A 20,877-nucleotide genomic window follows, 5' to 3' on the forward strand; every position below is an offset into this window, starting at 1 on the left:
TACGATCGATTTTGCTGTGTGGGAGGGGTTTTCAGTGACCGATCTACGATCTTATCAATCCTTTTAGGGAAAGGCTGCTGCTGATTTTTAGGGTCAGTTTTCTACAATCGATTTTGCTGTGTGGGAGGGGTTTTCAGTGACCGATCTACGATCTTATCAATCCATTTAGGGAGAGGCTGGAGATAGGCAGGTGTCAGTGGTCCACATCGATTTTGCTGTGTGTGGGGTGCAGTGAACACAATTTTTTTTGCCCACTGAGGAGGAGGGAGAAAAGTATTTTTCTATCAGTCACTGTGTGCAGCGTTTTTCCTTCAGCTGTGCTGTGCTGACTGATCATACACTGCTGTGTTCAGTTCACATGTGCTATTATTGAGTGGTTTCAAAAATCATACACTTTTTTCTATTCCACTATTCAATATACAGCCTTGGTTTAAAAAAATTAAATTGTGGCCTGCAGCAGAGCTGAATGATATTTGGGGTTTTTGGAGTTCATCTCATACTTCTGAAGATTTGAGGGTGCTGCCTGTTCCAAACTCCTCCTACTCCTCATCCAGCCTTTTAGGGGTACAAACAATAGTAATTGGGGCCTAGTGTGGTTTTGTACGTGTGAGATACATACACTTTTTTTTATCATATTTTCTATTCCGCTATTCAATAAAAACCTTTGGGTATCAATTAAATTGCGGGATAGTCTGTGTTGGTATGTGTGAGATCCACCTTTCCAAGTTTTTGGGGTTCATCTCATGCTTCTGAAGATTTGAGGGTGCTGCCTGTTCCAAACTCCTCCTACTCCTCATCCAGCCTTTTAGGGGTACAAACAATAGTAATTGGGGCCTAGTGTGGTTTTGTACGTGTGAGATACATACACTTTTTTTGATCATATTTTCTATTCCGCTATTCAATAAATACCTTTGGGTATCAATTAAATTGCGGGATAGTCTGTGTTGGTACGTGTGAGATCCACCTTTCCAAGTTTTTGGGGTTCATCTCATACTTCTGAAGCTTTGAAGGTGCTGCCTGTTCCAAACTCCTCCTACTCCTCATCCAGCCTTTTAAGGGTACAAACAATAGTAATTGGGGCCTAGTGTGGTTTTGTACGTGTGAGATACATACACTTTTTTTGATCATATTTTCTATTCCGCTATTCAATAAAAACCTTTGGGGAACAGTTAAATTGCGGGATAGTCTGTGTTGGTACGTGTGAGATCCACCTTTCCAAGTTTTTGGGGTTCATCTCATACTTCTGAAGATTTGAGGTTGCTGCCTGTTCCAAACTACTCCTACTCCTCATCCAGCCTTTTAGGGGTACAAACAATAGTAATTGGGGCATAGTGTGGTTTTGTACGTGTGAGATACATACACTTTTTTTGATCATATTTTCTATTCCGCTATTCAATAAAAACCTTTGGGTATCAATTAAATTGCGGGATAGTCTGTGTTGGTACGGGTGAGATCCACCTTTCCAAGTTTTTGGGGTTCATCTCATACTTCTGAAGATTTGAGGGTGCTGCCTGTTCCAAACTCCTCCTACTCCTCATCCAGCCTTTTAGGGGTACAAACAATAGTAATTGGGGCCTAGTGTGGTTCTGTACGTGTGAGATACATACACTTTTTTTGATCATATTTTCTATTCCGCTATTCAATAAAAACCTTTGGGTATCAATTAAATTGCGGGATAGTCTGTGTTGGTACGTGTGAGATCCACCTTTCCATGTTTTTGGGGTTAATCTCATACTTCTGAAGATTTGAGGGTGCTGCCTGTTCCAAACTCCTCCTACTCCTCATCCTGCCTTTAGAGGTACAAACAATAGTAATTGGGGCCTAGTGTGGTTCTGTACGTGTGAGATACATACACTTTTTTTGATCATATTTTCTATTCCGCTATTTAATCAAAACCTTTGGGTATAAACAATTAAATTGCGGGATAGTCTGTGTTGGTACGTTTGAGATACACCTTTCCAAGTTTTTGGGGTTCATCTCATACGTCTGATGATTTGAGGGTGCTGCCTGTTCCAAACTCCTCCTACTCCTCACCCTGCCTTTAGGGGTACAAACAATAGTAATTGAGGCCTAGTGTGGTTCTGTACGTGTGAGATGCATACACTTTTTTTGATCATATTTTCTATTCCGCTATTCAATTAAAACCTTTGGGTATCAATTAAATTGCGGGATAGTCTGTGTTGGTACGTGTGAGATACACCTTTCCAGGTTTTTGGTATTCATCTCATACTTCTGAAGATTTGAGGGTGCTTCCTGTTCCAAACTCCTCCTACTCCTCATCCTGCCTTTAGGGGTACAAACAATAGTAATTGGGGCCTAGTGTGGTTCTGTACGTGTAAAAAATACATACACTTTTTTTGATCATATTTTCTATTCCGCTATTTAATCAAAACCTTTGGGTATAAACAATTAAATTGCGGGATAGTCTGTGTCGGTACGTGTGAGATACACCTTTCCAATTTTTGGGGCGCATCTCATACTGCCGAGGATTTGAGGGTACTTCAGTCTGCCACCTGCCTGTTCCGAACTCCTCCTACTCCTCATCCTGCCTTTAGGGTACAAAAAATTGTAATCGGGGCCTAGATTGTGTTTGAACGTGTGAGATACACCGTTTTGTAAAATTTGTCCTATTCCGCTATTCAATTTACACCCTGTTTGAGTGTAAAAAATTAAATTGCGGGATAGTCTGTATCGCTACATGTGAGATACACCTTTTTACATTTGTTTGGCGCATCTCCTTCTACCGCAGAGGATTGCAGGGCGCTTCAGTTTGGCTCCTGTTCCCAACTCCTCCTACTCCTCTTCCTCATCCTGCCTTTAGGGTACAAAAAATTGTAATCGGGGCCTAGTTTGTGTTTGTACGTGTGAGATACACCGTTTTGTAAAATTTGTCCTATTCCGCTATTCAATATACACCCTGTTTGAGTGTAAAAAATTAAATTGCGGGATAGTCTGTATCGGTACGTGTGAGATACACCTTTTTAAATTTGTTTGGCACATCTCCTTCTACCGCCGAGGATTGCAGGGCGCTTCAGTTTGCCTCCTGTTCCCAACTCCTCCTACTCCTCTTCCTCATCCTGCCTTTAGGGTACCAAAAATTGTAATCGGGGCCTAGTCTGTGTTTGTACGTGTGAGATACACCGTATTATAAAATTTTTCCTATTCCGCTATTCAATATACACCCTTTTGGAGTGTAAAAAAATTAAATTACGGCATAGTCTGTATCGGTACGTGTGAGATACACCTTTTAAATTTGTTTGGCGCATCTCCTTCCCCCGCCAAGGATTGCAGGGCGCTTCAATTTGCCTCCTTTTCCCAACTCCTCCTACTCCTCTTCCTCATCCTCCCTTTAGGGTACAAAAAATTTTAATCGGGGCCTAGTCTGTGTTTGTACGTGTGAGATACACCGTTTTTTATCCTATTCCGCTATTCAATATACACCCTTTTGGGGTAAAAAACATTAAATTGCGGCATAGTTTGCATATTTGACTGTGAGATACACCCGTGCGATACTGTCGTTGTTTTGTTCCGCTATTCAATAAACACCTTTCTAGGGCAAGATCTTAAATTATAGAAATATGAGGAGACCATCAAATAGGGGCCGTGGCCTAAGTCGTGGTGCTGCTGGTAGAGCTCCTGTTGCAAGGAGAGGACGTGGTCGATCTGTGCCAGCTACACGCACAAGTGAAACACCTTCCTCGAGTGTTAGTAGGCGACAGAACCTGCATCAGTATTTGGTAGGGCATCATACGCCTCTAGAAATGATGAGACCAGAACACAGAGAGGTGGTAGTAGATTGGTTTGCTGCTGACAGTGCCTCCAGTTCCTTCACATTGTCTCCCACCCAGTCTACTGCAAAAAGGTCAGAGTTGGCACCTGCAGCCGATGTCCAACCGTCTTTCACCTCACCCCCTTGCAAATCAGGCAAGCAGTCTGAGCCCCAAGCCATACAGCAGTCTCTTGTTCTTTTTGAGGACTCTGTCAGCAGGGTTTCCCAGGGCCATCCACCTAGCCCTGCCCCAGAAGTGGAAGAGATTGAGTGCAGTGATGCCCAACCACTTATTTCTCAAGATGAGTACATGCAAGGACCATCGCAGCACATCTCCGATGATGACGAAACGCAGGTGCCAACTGCTGCGGCGTTCAGAATTGTGGAGACCGACAAGGAGGGCAGGGGTGAAGACTGGGTGGAAGATGATGTGGAGGACGATGAGGTCCTCGACCCCACATGGAATGAACTTCATGCAGGTGACCTGAGTAGTTTGGAGGAAGAGGCGGTGGTCGCACAGAGCCACCAGCACAGCAGAAGAGGGAGCAGGGTGCAGAAGCGGAGCGGCCGTCCCCTAGACACTACGCCTGCTACTGCCCAACGCAGCAAGGGAACGAGCGCACCAAAGTCAGCTCAAAGGAGTTCTCTAGCGTGGAAGTTCTTTAGAAAATGTGCTGATGACAGGACACGAGTGGTTTGCACCCTGTGCAATCAGAGCCTGAAGCGAGGCATAAACCTTCTCAACCGGAGCACAACCTGCATGATCAGGCATCTAAGTGCATAGCACGAGCTGCAGTGGAGTAGACACCTTCAAAACCAAGAAATGTCTCTGGCTCATCCTGCTTCCTCTTCTGCTGCAGTCTCGGCCGCTCCAGCCACATCTGTAGTGATATCAGCACCTGCCACCCCGCAAACAGAGGATCTGTCAGCAACACCACCACCTGGGTCACCAACCATCTCCACAATGTCCCGTGGAAGCGTTCAGCTTTCCATCTCCCAAACACTTGAGAGGAAGAGGAAGTACCCCCCCTACCCACCCACGATCCCTGGCCCTGAATGCCAGGATTTCAAAATTCTTGGCCTTTGAAATGCTGTCATTCCGTCTGGTGGAGATGCACAGTTTTAAAAACTTTATGTCGGTGGCTGTCCCACAGTATGTCGTGCCCAGCCGCCACTACTTTTCCAGGCAAGCCATCCCTTCCCATCACAACCAAGTGGGGGAAAAAATCAGGTGTGCACTGCGAAACGCCATCTGTGCCAAGGTCCACCTAACTACCGATACGTGGACCAGTAAGCACGGTCAGGGGCGTTATATCTCCCTAACGGCACACTGGGTAAATGCCGTAGCGGATGGGCCTGAGGCGGATAGCAATTTGGCGCATGTCCTTCCACCACCGAGGATTGCAGGGCGCTTCAGTTTGCCTCCTGTTCCTAACTCCTCCTACTCCGCTTCCTCATCCTCTACCGCCTCCTCATCCGGACAGCGTAACACCTTCACCACCAACTTCAGCACGGCCAGGGGTAAACGACAGCAGGCAGTTTTAAAACTTGCCTGTTTGGGGGAAAAACCACACACCGGGCAGGAGTTGTGGAGGAGCATGGAACAGCAGACAAATGAGTGGTTGCTGCCAGCGAGCCTCAAGCCCGGCCTGGTGGTGTGCGATAACGGGCGAAATCTCATAGCAGCTCTGGGCCTAGCCGGTTTGACGCACATCCCTTGCCTGGCGCATGTGCTGAATTTGGTGGTGCAGAGGTTCCTTAAAAACTACCCGATATGTCAGAGCTGCTGCAGAAAGTGCGGGCCGTCTGTGCGCACTTTCGGCGTTCTCACCCTGCTGCTGCTCGCCTGTCAGCGCTGCAGTGTAACTTCGGCCTTCCCGCTCACCGCCTCATATGTGACGTGCCCACAAGGTGGAACTCCACCTTGCACATGCTGCAAAGACTGTGCGAGCAGCAGCAGGCCATAGTGGAGTTTCAGCTGCAGCACGCACGCGTGAGTCGCTCTGCGGAACAGCACCACTTCACCACCAATAACTGGGCCTCCATGCGAGACCTGTGTGCCTTTTTGCGCTGTTTTGAGTACTCCACCAACCTGGCCAGTGCCGATGACGCCGTTCTCAGCTTAACTATCCCACTTCTATGCCTCCTTCAAAAAACAATTCGGGCGATGATGGAAGAGGATGTGGCACAGGATGAGGAGGAGGAGGATGAAGAGGTAACATCTCCAAGGCTTTCAGGGCAGTCATTCGCAAGGGGCTCCGAGGGTGGGTTCCTGCACACACAAACGCCAGGGACACAATTGTCCAGCAGGGGCACAGTTCTGGAGGATGAGGAGGATGAGGAGGAGGAGCTGGAGGAGGAGATGGAACCATGTTCACAGCAGGGTGGCACCAAGGCCAGCTCATGGCCATCACTGGTGCGTGGCTGGGGGGATACAGAGGACACGGACAATACACCTCCCACAGAGGACAGCCTTTTGTTGCCTCTGGGCAGCCTGGCACACATGAGCGATTACATGCTGCAGTGTCTCCACAACGACCGCCGAGTTGCCCACATTCTAACTTGTGCTGATTACTGGATGGCCACGCTGCTGGATCCCCGTAACAAGGACAATGTACCATCCTTAATTCACTCAATTCACTCACTGGAGCGCGATCGCAAGATGCGCGAGTACAAGCGCACGCTGGTAGACGCGATGCTGCTGTGTTGGCTACCTCGTCCTCAGGGCCAGATTGACGTAGGGGCTATTGGAGCTGCAGCTCCAGGCCCCTACCTTAATATAGGCCCCGGGTTGGCCATATTCACTGTTACCGCTCTTCTGTCACTTGTAAACACAGAAGTCTGGCTTCTATGCTCGCTTCCCCAGGCAGCTCCCTCAGAACCTCCCCACACAGCACGAAGGCCGGACAAGGAGGGACAGTTGCCGATGCATGGATGTGTTTATGGGCTTCAGAGACAGCATCCCATGTTGAATTGGGCATGCATGGCTGCACCCTTCCTCCTCTGGGTGCATGCCAAGGCACGGCCCTTAAGGCCCTTCAAAATCCTCAGCACCAAGCCCATGATGCTCTTAATCCGGCCCTGGTCCTCCTCCACCGCCGCTTCCACCTACACCGCCCATAGGTGTGCGCAGCCTATTGCATTAGGGTGTGCACCCCAAAGTTTAAATACACATGCATGTGTTTGCCTACATGTACATGGCCCCGATACATTACTCTCCCTGCTGGCAAAGAGAAATAGAGAAATAGAGCAGAGCAGGTCCGAGGGAGATCTTTCCCATCTCCTCACTGGCAAACAGAGCGATAATGCTATGTGCCCTAGGTGATTAGGGTGTGCCCAGGCACATCCGGCACACCCTGTGCGCACGCCTATGAGACCGCCACATCCACCACCACCTCAACCTCCCTCCTACTCCATATGGGCCTCATACTTCAGAGATGAAGAACATTGTTTTATTTTTCTGATTTTTTTTTTGTTGTTTTAAGTTATTTCCCTATTCACATTTGTTTGCAGAGCACTTGCCATGCTCTTAACAACGTTTTGCTGCCATTTGCAGCACTCTAGCCCTTTCCATTGGTGTTTTAGAGCCATTTTAGTGCCTGAAAGTTTGGGTCCCCATTGACTTCAATGGGGTTCGGTGTCCGGGAAAAGTTCGGCAAAAGTCCGGGACACGGACCCAGACTTTTTTTTAAAGTTCGGCCGCACCCGCCGAACACGGACATCCAGGTGTCCGCTCAACTCTACCCAGAACTAGTGGGTTTTAAGAGGTGTTTTTCAGCTGTAAAAATGCTCTAACTCTAATAAAAGCTTAAATACACTGAAAAACGTAGCTATTCGTCGCTTATCGACGTTTTTGAGCCAAAAGCTTTTGTGGGAACATATAAAAGTATAAAACTGGGATATAAATATATCCACTACCTGCGAATACTGGACAAATAATCTTAACTGCACTCAAAAAATGCAAATAAAGCTGCTGGTTGTAAAGACCGGAGGGGTCCAAAAGATTGCATATTTCAAGAATAGAGATCACTTCAGATATCAGCCAGAGTATTCATTGCACAGTTGTGGTGCATTCTATAAGCATCACAGACCTATAGGAATAGAGATCACTTGAGATATCAGCCAGAGTAATCATTGCTCAGTTGTGGAACATTCTATAAGCATCACAGATCATCCATCTATAGGATTATAGATTACATCAGATATCAGTGAGAGTATTGATAATCGGTGCCTTGCGTACATCTATAACCACCACAGCTCATTTATAGGGCTATCAATTACATCATATCAGGTCATTGAGTATCTATTGGTCAGTTACGTATACCCTACATTGATCTGTATCAACATCATGTCCGAAAGGCCGACAAGGAGAGGCCAACGCTCACAGGCCACGAAAAGAGGGCAAGCAGCCTCTGTGTCCATTGTGAAAAGTGGTGGTCACAGTCGACATAGTGCATAACCAAAGAATTTCTGCACAAACTGTCAGAAACCGTCTCAGAGAAGCTAATCTGCATGCTCGTCATCCTCATTGGGGTCTCCACCTGACTGCAGCAGTTCATCGTCGTAAATGACTTGAGTGGGCAAATGCCCACATTCAATGGCGTCCGGCACTTTGGAGAGGTGTTCTCTTTATGGATGAATCCTGGATTTTTTAGATCTTTGAGTTCAACTTATGAAAAAATGGGGGCAAAAACAAGTGTTGTGTTTATAATTTTGTTCAGTATAGCTACATTTTACCAGAATTAGGTCACTAATAAAGGGAAAATAGGTCCTGACTATTAATTGGCTCCATGAGCTTCAGTTGGCAGAACGCCTCTGAAGAGGCGAAGCTTCTTTGAATTTTTTCTATTTTTCCGGTTCGGCAAACTACGTGATTATTGATGGATTTACATCAAGGGACACTATTTTTTTTTATTTTTGAATAAAGGGCTTGTCAAAATCTGTCTTTTGTGTTTATTTTTTTTGTACACTTTTTTGGTGAATGGGTAGGGGTATGATGTACCCGATACCCATTCACACAGGGGGAAGCCGGGATCTGGGGGCCCCCTTGTTAAAGAGGGCTTCCAGATTCCGATAATTCCCCACCCGCAGACCCCCACAACCGTAGCCCAGGGTTGTTGGGAAGAGGCCCTTGTCCCCATCAACATGGGGGCAAGGTGCTTTAGGGGGCACCCCAAAGTACCCTCCCCATGTTGCGGGAAAGCACCCTAGTGTGGTTAAGGAGGGGGGGGCGGTCGCTTGTCCCCCCCTATCCTGGCCTGCCAGGCTGCATGCTCCGATAAGGGCCTGGTATGTATTTTGGGAAAGACCCCACACCGTTTTTTTTTTCTTAATTTTTGGTGTGGGCCTGGTATGGACTGGGGGGGACCTAATACATTACAGCCACGAGCAAGTTTAAATGACATTTTTTCCTTTAAAATTGTCAGTATTGCTGCAGCAGGCTCCATACATCGTACAGATGTGCCATTTTACAGGCACATTAAGGGAACCCCCCAGGCACGATATTTAAAGGAATTTTTCATTTTTATTGTTTCCCTTTAAGCATTATTAAATAATTCCTCTTGTAAAAACGATCCTTTAAAAAAAAAAAAATTGCATTGATACTTGTCCCCCAGGCAGTACCCCATATATTTTTTATGGTAATAACTTGCATATAAGCCTTTAAAATGAGGACTTTTGATTTTTCATGTTCGTGTCCCATAGACTTTTTTTTTTTAATCAGATAATTTTTATTGGAAACTTTTTTTGTCACAAACAAAACAAAACAAAACCAGACAGTACAAAAAAGAAACAACAAACCAGCTCACAAGTCAAGAAAAGTCATCACTTACATACAGTGGATAATAATACCAGAGTACAGGGGGGAGGGTAGCAATCGGTATAACATGAGTCTACAAGGCAATGTAATTCAGCAATGACACAGAAGATATGCACTCATCTACGCATGGTGAGCAGCAATCCCCCCCCCCCCACCTCGCGCACCCAATTGGTGACGTCAATGCAAGCAGTACAGGATACAATAGGTGAATCCTCCCCAAATAACCAGTAAAGTTAAAGAGATAGACAGTTCCCACAGGTATAGGCATCCACTACCCTGTAGGCCTCCCGGGTCTCAATAGCACTATTACCAACACCTCACGTGGAGGAGGTGACCCCACCCAGGAATCGGTTGGTGACCAAATGAGTGGGAGCCAGACCAGGAATGTCCAGCCATGGCCCCCATACTCGGTCAAATTTCAAGGCATTACCCCTGTGCTCGTAAGTGAGATGTTCCCTGTTCAGAAGCACCTTAACTTCCTCAATCCAGTCAGCATGAGACGGCGCTAGAGCGGATATCCACCGCTGCGTTATCAATTTCCTGGCCAGAAAGAGAAGCCTAAGTACCGCAGCATGGACCTCAGGTTGATAGAGCTCCTCGTCCAACCAACCCAAAATACACAACTTCGGTTCCACTGATAGTGTCAGTTTCCAGAGCGAGTTAATGGTCCTCACCACCGCATGCCAGTACTGGTGCAACTTCGGGCACCGCCATAGCATGTGCAGCAGGGTACCTGTGTGGGCCTGACATCTAGGACAGAGGGGAGAGTCCCTTCTCCACCAGCTGTACAGCCTCTGAGGGGTCCTGTACGTCCGGTGGAGAATGAACAGCTGCGTAAGCCTTTGCGAGGAAGACAGAGACACCCTAGGGACGTTCTCCAAAATACCCGTCCATTCCTCTGAGGAGATGGGACCAATATCGGCTGCCCAGGCGTCTCTACATTTAAAAGACATGGCTTTCGATATGTGCTCCATAAAGGCCGATTACAGGGATGAGATCTGCCCCTTCTTAATGCTAGTGGTCACCAGATCAATAAGTACAACTGGGCGGCAGAGACCCCATGGGGATATCCGGGACTGAGAACTAATGGCATGGCGCAACTGTAAGTACTGAAAGAAAAGGGAATTGGGCAAGCCAAACTCAGCACGGAGGGATTGGAAATCTCTCAAGTTGTCCCCCTGGTACAGCTGCGAAATGTATTTCACTCCATAGTCACCCCAAGTAAAGGATTGCCGGAGCTTATCCAGTTCGGGATAGTAAGCGTTGTTTAAAATACGTGAGTACCTGGAGTAGCCACTATAGCCAAAGTGATTCCTAGCCCTATGCCAGACCTTATCGAGCAACCTGAGAGTGGGGCAGCCCGGAAAGAGCCCCAGGGTGCCCGCCTCCAGGGATTCGACCAGAGAGTCCCCCGCCAAGTGTGCCGCCAAGACACGCCTGACAGGGTCAGAGTCGTCATCCTGCAGCCACCCTGTAAAGTGCTGCAATTGGGATGACAGAAAATAGTAGAAGGGGTTCGGAACCGCCAATCCACCACTCTCCTTGGACTCGTGCAACGTCTCTAGACGAATGCGGGGAGACAACTTTCTCCATATAAGAGCGCGGTATATAGTGTTGAACTTCTTAAAGATATGAATAGGGATCCACACCGGGGAGTTATGCAGCACATACAACAGTTGTGGGTTCCAGATCATTTTGATCAGGTTACATCTGCCAACCACAGATAGAGGCAACTTAATCCAGCTAGCCATTTTGTCCCTGAACCTATGCAGCAACGGCAGGACATTAAGCTTCACATAACGTCTCAGATCAGGATGGACAACCACCCCCAGATAGCGGAACTGGTCTACCACCAAGATCTGTGACGCCTCAGGGGGCAGTGCAGTCTTGAGGGGATCTAACGGGAGTAGAACAGACTTATCCCAGTTAATCTGGAAGCCAGAGAAGGATCCGAATCTGTGAATCAAGTGCATCAAGGCGACCAGGGAGCCCGAAGTGTCTCCCAAAAATAATAACGCGTCATCCGCATACAGGGCAATTTTGTCCTCCCCCTCACCCCTCCTAAAACCTATGATATTCAAATTGGCCCTGATAGCCGCTGCCAGGGGTTCCACGGCTAAGGCAAAGAGCAGGGGCGACAACGGGCACCCCTGTCTAGTGCCCCTGTGAAGCGGAAACGAGCGGGAAATAGAACCGTTAATCCGCAAACAGGCCGTGGGTGCCCCGTATAGAATCTTAATCCAACGTATAAAGGAAGGACGGAAGCCAAAGCCCTCGAGGGTCATCCACAGATACTGCCACTCCACACTATCAAAAGCTTTAGCAGCATCGAGCGACAGTATCGCTCTATGTCCACAGTTATCCGAGGGCAATTGCATGTTGAGGTATAGTCTACGGATATTAGCAGCAGTAGAGCGGCCTGGTATAAATCCAGATTGATCCCCGTGAACCAATTTAGCAATCACTTTAGACAACCTGTTAGCCAGAACCTTAGCTAGTAGCTTCAGATCAGTGGGTAGCAGGGAAATCGGTCGGTAAGATTCAGGGCGAGTCGGATCCTTCCCTGGCTTCAAAATAACCACTACCACCGCGTCATACATGGATCTCGGGAGTCCCCCCCCCCCCTCGAAAGCAGCCAGGAGAGTAGTAAGTAGCTCAGGTAGTAGAATTCCACCAAAGGCCTTATACAGCTCAATGGGGATACCATCAGTACCCGGCGCCTTGGAGTTGGGGAACAAGGCCATGGCGGTCTGGAGCTCCCCCAATGTAATGGGGGAATCCAGTACAGCCCGGTCCCCTCCGGAGACCTGCGGCAAGTGAAGCCCCTGCAGGAATCGTCTGAGGTCCCCCGGGTCATAAGAGACCTTGGAGGAGTACAGATCCTCATAGAAAGCCCCAAATCCCTGTAAAATAGCAGCTGTATCAGAGACCACCCGACCCGAAGGAAGAGCCAGCCTATGAATAATAGACGGGGAGTTTTGGGCTCTGGAGATGACAGCAAGCATGTGACCCTTCTTTTCCCCCTCCTCAAAGTGTGCCTAAGAGGCGAAAAAATGTTTATGGTCTGCCTGCTGGTGCTGAACAGATCGGAAGAAAAGCTGCGCGTCCAACCATCTGGCCTCCAAATCAGGCGTGGGGGAGTGTAGAAACTCACGTTCAGCGCGGATCACAGCGTCACTGGCATCCTGCGCCCAACGTCTGCTCCTAGACTTGATGGCCGACACCTCCCTAATACACAAACCTCGCAAAAAAGCTTTCATAGTATCCCACACCACACCCGGAGCTGCAGAGTGCCTGTTGTCGATAAAAAAGTTCTTTAATTGTTCTGAGAGGGAAGTCAGGTTTGGGAACAATTGGAGCCAGAAGGGGTTAAATTTCCAGTGCACCGGCAGCTTAGGGCCCGGGAATGTAAGGCCAACTTTCAACGGGGAGTGATCAGAGAGACCTCTGGCAAGGTATTCCACCTCAGGAGTAAGGAACTGCAGTGAATCAGAACCAAAGGCCATATCAATTCGGGATAGCGTGGAATGAGTCAGAGAGTGGCAGGAAAACCCGGCCTCAAGGGGGTGTTTACAGCGTCAAAGATCCACAAGACCCAGTTCCCCCATGAACTTGACAAAGGGAGTGGGCATTCTGGAACTTCCGGAGCAGAATTTCTTATGCAAGTCCAGGGACGGGTCAAGGATATTGTTAAAGTCCCCCAGCACCAGAATTGGGACCTGGGGGTGTTTACCAATATACCGAGACAGGCACTCTAGCACCTCAAAAGAAAAAGGGGGTGGAATATACACATTAGCAATAATACATTTGAAGACATCCCACATCCCAACCAGAAAAATAAATCTCCCCTGCGAGTCGATCAGGGAGTCCAGTAATTCAAATTTAGCAGTAACAGCCACCAGAATAGAAACTCCTCGAGAGTATTGGCTATGGAAAGAGTGTAACTGTACCGGAAACCTCCGCGATCGGAGGCCTCCGACCGAGTCTGCAGTAAGGTGAGTCTCTTGTAGACATACCAAGGTGGGTCCATGGAGCGACAGGAATGACATCACAGCTGTACGTTTACGAGAGTCACTCAGACCCCGCACATTCCAGGAAAGTATCGAACCTTCAGTGACAGCCATGTGGATAAATCAACCAGGTAGGGTGGCAAGGCAGTCTGCCCAGGGGTAGGAACAGCAGAGCGCCAGTGGACAGCCAGGGCAGCGGTAGTGACAGAAGCAATAGTGTGAGGGGGAGTGCAACAACCCAGTCTTGCAAGGTCAAGGACGTATAGTGAGCATGAAGGAGGGATCCACCAGTAAAATGAGCTGAGAAAAAAAACAAAAACAAAATGGGACAAAGCAGAACACAAAACAGGAGATGGCAGGCAGCAAACAAGGCCACGGCCATCTAAGCCCCGCAGGGAACAGTTTGTTGGCCCCAGTGGGGCATGGGGGTAGGTAGTGAGGGCCCGAACTCGGTCAAACACTGAGACCTGCAATTGCATATCCACAGGTCCCAAGGCATGTAGAAGCAAACGAACCATAGTGCCGCAAACAGGTAACAGAACAATATCCAGGCAGCACTATATCCAAGTAGGGAAAGGAGAAAACCAGCTAGGCTCCTGTTGAGGGGCATTAAGAGCCCACCCGCTGAAGTAAGGAGATCCAGGGCAAGAAGATTATCTCTCCGCAGCAGCTCTCAGCTGACCCTCCTGTCGATCCAACCAGTTAGTCGCCATAATGGGGTTGTCAAAAAAGTGCACGGTTCCATTAGCCAGCACTCGTAGCTTGGCAGGGTAAAGCATAGAATACACAAGGGGGATAGCCCGCAGGCGTTTCTTGACATCCAGGAATTTGGCACGTTGCCTTTGTAAGGCAGCAGAGAAATCAGGATATATGGAGACCTGCACACCTTGGATCTCCATTCTAGGATGCTGTCTCGCCAGTCGCAGTATGATGTCTCTGTCCTTATAGTGCAAGAGCTTTAACAGGAAGGGGCGATCCGGGCCACCGGGTGGAGGGGCACGGAATGGCACTCTGTGTGCCCTCTCCACAGAGAAAAAAGGGGACAAGTTGTCTTTGCCAAAGGTATCAGTCAGCCATTGTTCAATAAAGGCAACCGGGTCTTTCCCTTCCGCCTTCTCAGGAATGCCCACTAACCTCAGGTTACTTCGGCGTAAGCGATTCTCCATGTCCTCAAGCTTGTTCCAGGCTTCGGTAACTCCTGCCGTGTTCCTGTGAACATCCTGGGCCAGAGGGCCAAGATCGTCCTCCACCGCACTAACGCGGCCCTCCAGCGCGGTGGCTCTCTCCCTGATCTTCTGCATGTCCTGCCGAATGTGCAGCAGCCCCTCCTTCATACTCTTTACTTCATCCGACAGAACCGTTATGGAGGCACCATATGTGTGGACAGCTGCCAGGACATCGTGCAGGGTAAGTTCCGAAACTTCTCCGGTATCCACGCCGTTCGGCCCCCCCCCCCTTGCTCCAGAGGAGAACTCACTGCGATCCCCGGCCGTGTTGCGGCCTGGTGAACGTGCGGCGGTGAGGGGGCTCGGGCGGGAGGCGAGTGTCCGGCCTGAGGGCTGCGAGCAGCTGTTGAGGTAATGGTGGGTTGTTTGCGGACAGCCGGGTCGTGGGCTAACTGCCCCAGCTTGGAAAGTGCAGAGAGCTGCTTGTCCTTCCCCGACCTCTGAGGCAGCGGGACACCGCCATTTTGGGCCTGCTTGGCCGCGTGCGACCCGTCCTCCTTTTTCTTGTTCGCCATGATGACTGGAGAGGTCCGGAGCCCTGGGATCGGTACCGGAGGTAGGCAGAGCCTGGAGCGAAGTAAGCGGGCAATTGTTGTAAAGATAGCGGGTAGCTATTCAGGATAGTATCGCAAAGGATATCGGAGCCGAGGCAACACACGTCTGCCTACATGAACGGTTCAGCCACGCCCCCGTCCCATAGACTTTAGTAAAGTTTACATGTTCACTAGAAATTTTTCCCTGTTCAAGATGTTCTGGTGCGAACCGAACAGGAGGGTGTTCGGCCCATCACTATTCAAAACATTTTGTATTCAAAAACAGAGAATATTATATGGACAAATCATGCACTCATTACCATTACAGGAAACTTTAGACTGATTTCTTTGTTAAATTCAAATATCATAATCTTTGCTTAGGCCGTAGCCTGTCTACTGTTAGATATCCACTCCACTAGATCCAGATCAAGTCAGCTTTGTGAAGGAGTGACAGGCTCCAGATGGTACCAGACACCTACTGTCAGAGAATACCTGTCAGACGTCTGGTGCATAGATATGCACATGTGCAGAGTATTTCCAGAAGAATGGCAAACAGGCGCACGCATGCACGCGAGAATTTACGAATGCGCATGCGTACAGGCACAATTACTCTTTGTGCCAGATGGGCTATTTAAAAGATCTTCATCTGTACCCTGTGTCCTGATTGTTCCTGCATGTTTTCCCCGTTGCTGACCTGGCGTGTTCTTGACCTGACCTTGGATTCTGCTTCTGCCTCCCTGTTAACGTTTGACCTGGCTCTGTTCCTGACTTTGGCTTTGCACATGACTTGGTACCCTGCTGTCCATCTGTTGATGGCTATTCCTGAGACTCTGTTCCTGCCTCTGATCCTGACTCTCTGTACTACTCGAGTGCTTGCCTCGCTGTCTGCTGCACCAGCCCCATACACTGCTGTATGTTCCAGCCTCTGGAATACTGAAAAGCTGCCTATCCAGAATAATCAGCATAAGTGGAGTGCCCCTTTAGTCTGGAACAGTCCTTCGAACATAACTGCTGTTCCTGCTTCTCTGGTTCTGCAGTCTCCTTGGAGTTGCATTCCCTGCTGTAGGTTCAGCAATCAACACCCACATACACTCTTGTCCCTCCTGCCTCGGCACCCTCTGTCTCATCCTCAGTGGGGCCTTGTGCAGGTGATATAAGAGAGTCCGACCTTGTCAATTCAGTCTCCTTTCAGGTACATGAAACCTACTAAATTTGGTTCACTGTTTAGGATGCCTTCTCAAATCCCATCCTTAGATACGGAAAAAAATGTTCAATGGAATACTTTGGCTCTTCATCCACATAAACCTCCAAAAATGTGATTTCTCAGACCTTATCCTATCTACACTCTTATCTCTATATGCTAACCCCACTAGCAGAGTATATTATTAATGGTATGAAGTCTGAGGAATATGTAATAACTACGAAAACAATGCAGAGGTGACCCTCATCCTCTTTGCTTTGCTTTTGGAACCCTTGGCCCAATCTCTTTACTCCCACCCCTTGATAATTGCTTTCTCCAATCTTTGGGAACACATAGCACTGGCCTGCCCCTGAGTTCTGCAACCCCCCAACTTATCATTTATCTACAGCTTAACTGCTTGAAATTTCTCATAGACCTTCCATCAGAACCTAATTGGCTCTCTGTGCTATTTCACATGCTGCTTCTTCTTTTACTTGTCCAGAGACATATAGCCCCCTTTGTATAGAAATACTGCAGACCTAAATGTAGCAAAACATGCTGACCAAATGCAAAACTGTGGGAGATAAGATAAAGATACCTCCATATGAATGTTGCAGCGATGTTCATTTGCAGGGGCCCCTGAGGAGGGTGCTCTGTCTTTGTGTCAGAGACCTGAAGACTAGATCGGTGGTTAAAGAGAGATCCTCCAAACGTTGTCTAACTAGCCTGGAATGAAGCTACTCTACAGCAGGAACTATGGTGTGTCACTGGAACTCAGAGTCTCCCTATCGACTATGCACTTAGTCCCTAGTAGCTTTAAATCTGGCATGCAACTGGACCTCAATCTACCAGAAGTGGCCATTGGATGCCTAATCTGGCTCTAGCCTCTGCTGGTTATTGAACCCTTAGTTATAACTAGCTATAGAATTCCCAGACCAGAAGAGACAGGGTTTACTGAAATAAGAAGAGCTGCATATAAACTCTATTGCAATAAACAGGTTTACCTATGTATTTACAGCAAGGCTACCTACCACTATACACATACAGTAGCACAGACCTAGCTGTCTGACACTGTGCATGTGAGATAATAACAATAGGACAGAAATAAGTCTGTCACAAAGATTAATATATACCCTCAAGAAGCTATGGGGAGATGCAGTTAAAACATAAAAATACTTGCCTAATAGTCTCTGCTTCTGATCTGGGTGAAAATACAACAGCAATAGCAGCTCCTGTGTGTACAAGGCCATGTAGCTCAGTCTATCGCTACACTTCCTCCTTCTGGAGCTTTCAAAGAACAACTCCCACCCCCCCCCCCCCACCAGAGACATGAATTGTTAATACATAATTATACATAACCCTGTGATATTAGCAGCTAATAGAGATGTGCACAATAGAAAAATGTGTTTTGTTTCAATTTAAATTTGTTTGTTAAGTTAATCATTTAGTTTTGTAATATCCGTTATGTTAGAATAATTCATTTTTGGAATATGTTTCATATATTCCGATTAATTTTGTATATTCCTTACTAAAATTGATTCAAAACTTGAATGTTTTTTTTAGAATGCATTCAAATTTTAAGATTCTAATTTCAAGATTAGAATTTCAGAAGACGACTATATTAATTCTATTATATTTTTTGCTATTCTATTGTATTTGTTTATGTTCTATTCAACTGTTTTATTTCTGTTTTATTATACTCTTTTTCTATTCTTTTATTTTCTATTGTATTATATTCTTTTTTTTTTCCAAACAAGTGTATTATATTCTATTCTTTTATTTTCTGTTACATTTTATTCTGTTTTATTCTTTTATGTTCTATTTTTTTTTTCTATTCTATTCTGTTGTATTTAATTCTATTCCTTTATTTTCTATTCCATTCCATCCCATTCTGTTCTATTCTATTCTATTCTATTCTAGTCTATTCTATAAAGCAGCCTAAGTAGGAATCATGGCCTTATTTCACCTGTATACACTTTCCTGTATTTATCACAATATGTTTCCATTTCAAATTCATTTTTCCATTTGAATTCAAATCCATTTTTGAATTTGAAATAATTTTCAAATTTGAATTCAAATTCATTTTCAAATTCATACTCAAAAAATAGAATTTTGGATTTGTTGAAATCTGTTATTGTTGTGATTCAAAAATTCAGATACATCTGAATCTCCAAATAACTTTGTCTGAATTTTGATTCCTAACTAAATGCATCGCAGAAGTCTAGCAGCTAACAGTAGAGGGCAGCAGATCCCTACATTTTCAAAATACAAAATGGTGCCTTAGTAAAGACCGGCTATTTTTTGGGGCAGACCAGTTGTCCACCCTGTCTTTCATTTTGATATTTACTGTATGTCTACTTAATATGTCAATGTATTGTACTTCAGTACCAAGGCACCGATAGCACAAACCACCCAAATGGATTGAATTGTTTATTTTGTATATCTGTTTTGCAATGCTTATATAGGTGAACAATCCAAAACCCTGGCAGGCCAATCTTTAACCAGTTCTGGAGCGGAAGGATTTTCCCCCTTTATGACCAGGCCATTTTTTTCGATTCGGCACTGCGCTAATTTAACGGACAATTGCGCGGTCGTGCGATGATGTACCCAAATAAAATTGATGTCCTTTTTTTTTCCCACAAATAGAGCTTTCTTTTGGTGGTATTTGATCACCTGTGCAATTTTTATTTTTTGCGCTATAAACAAGAAAAGAGCGACAATTCTGAAAAAAAAAAACAATATTTTTTACTTTCTGCGATATATCGTCCCCGATAAAAAAAAATTAAAAATACATTTTTTTAGTAATTTTAGACCAATTTGTATTCTGCTACATATTTTTGTTAAAAAAAAAAAAAAGCGATTGCGGGTGCCCAGTGGTAATCGGTGCCACCGGTCCCGTGGATTGGAATCTCCGATGCCTAGTGGGGGCAGGAGCACGTCCCCAGGAGCACTCCCGCCGATCGCCTTTCAGGTATGGCGATTTGCGCACCCGAGCCAGCCTGCCGCAGTATATATGCAGAGGGCGGTTGGCAAGTTGTTAAAGCCTGGTGAAAAATCACTCTGTTTTGGTGCTCCACCTTTTGATGACCTCAGCTGCCCTTCTAATTGATGGTCAATGTGATCTTGATAATATGAAAATTGTTGACATCCCTTTTTGTTGCTGAAATACTGTGGGATTTGAAGTCTGCATGCATAACTTTTTTTTTTTAAATAAAACTTGGCACATAAAAAAAAAAAAAAATGTGAATTGTGGGAATATTGTACATATACAGTAAATGTCCCTTCCCCGATCTAACTTCTTTACCCCAATGGCAAAGCCCTGAATGAGGGTGGAACATGTCAGTTAATTAGCAAATTTTGGGGGAGATGCAATAATCATGGTTTATTAACCACCTACGGACCACCCGCCGCAGTTTTACGCCGGTACTTTGGCGTTAAATATCGGGGTTATGCCAGCAGATAGCTGCCATAACCCCAGTATTTTTTTAAAAGGTGGGCAGTACACTTAATCATAAAAGTGGTCCCAGCAGCAGATTCGCCGCCGGATCACCCTTATGGGCGGAGGGAGATGTGGCCTCCCACACCCTCCTGCTGTTTCTCGGTCGTTTTCCCCGCTTACCGCACCCGTAGTGGGGAAAACGATCTGGTCTGCTGTCCACTCAAGCAGGAAATTGAGTGAAGGCAAGATGGCCCCCACTCCACTCTATGGTCTTGGAGGACCGGAGTGACCTCATACGTCGCTTCTTTGCAATGGATTTAAAGAGCCCATTTTTTTTCAAGATGAAAAAAAATGACTTCTTTTTTATTTTTTAGTGTAGATGTGAGATGTGAGGTCTTTTTGAACCCAGATCTCACATTAAAGAGGACCTGTCCTGCTTATTTCTATTACAAGGGATGTTTACGTTGCTTGTAATAGGAATAAAAGTGATCAAAAAATATTTTTTTAAAAATAAAAAATAAAAGATAAAATAAATAGAAAAAATAAATAAAAATAAAGCGCCCTGTCCCTGTTAGCTTGTGCGCAGAAGGGAAAGCTTGCAAGTTGTGTCCACATATGTAAACGGTGTTCAAACTACACATGTGAGATATCACCGCGATCCTTAGAGCGCGAGCAAAAATTTCTGTAACTCTTAACTGGTAACCTGTAGAAATTTTTAAAGTGTCAACAATAGAGATTTTTAAGTACCAATGTTTGTTGCCATTCCACGAGCGTGCACAATTTTAAAGCATGACATGTTGGGTATCTATTTACTCGGCATAACATTATCTTTCACATTATAAAAAAAAAATTAGCTTACTTTACTGTTTTATTATTTTTTAATTTAAAAAAGTGATTTTTTT

The 20,877-nt window shown here is 46.3% G+C and overlaps 1 protein-coding gene across 1 annotated transcript in view; it reads left to right on the forward strand.

Moving 5' to 3' along the window:
• The window catches only part of LOC309553043 (proteinase-activated receptor 1-like), a gene marked incomplete at its 3' end in the record, with an annotated part of 52,895 nt that overhangs the window by 15,684 nt on the left and 16,334 nt on the right, over positions 1-20,877 (forward strand). The gene's annotated exons all lie outside the window — the stretch shown is intronic.

Source organism: Pelophylax lessonae (genome assembly GCF_965119305.1).
Source record: "Pelophylax lessonae genome assembly, chromosome: 4".
NCBI lineage: Eukaryota > Metazoa > Chordata > Amphibia > Anura > Ranidae > Pelophylax > Pelophylax lessonae.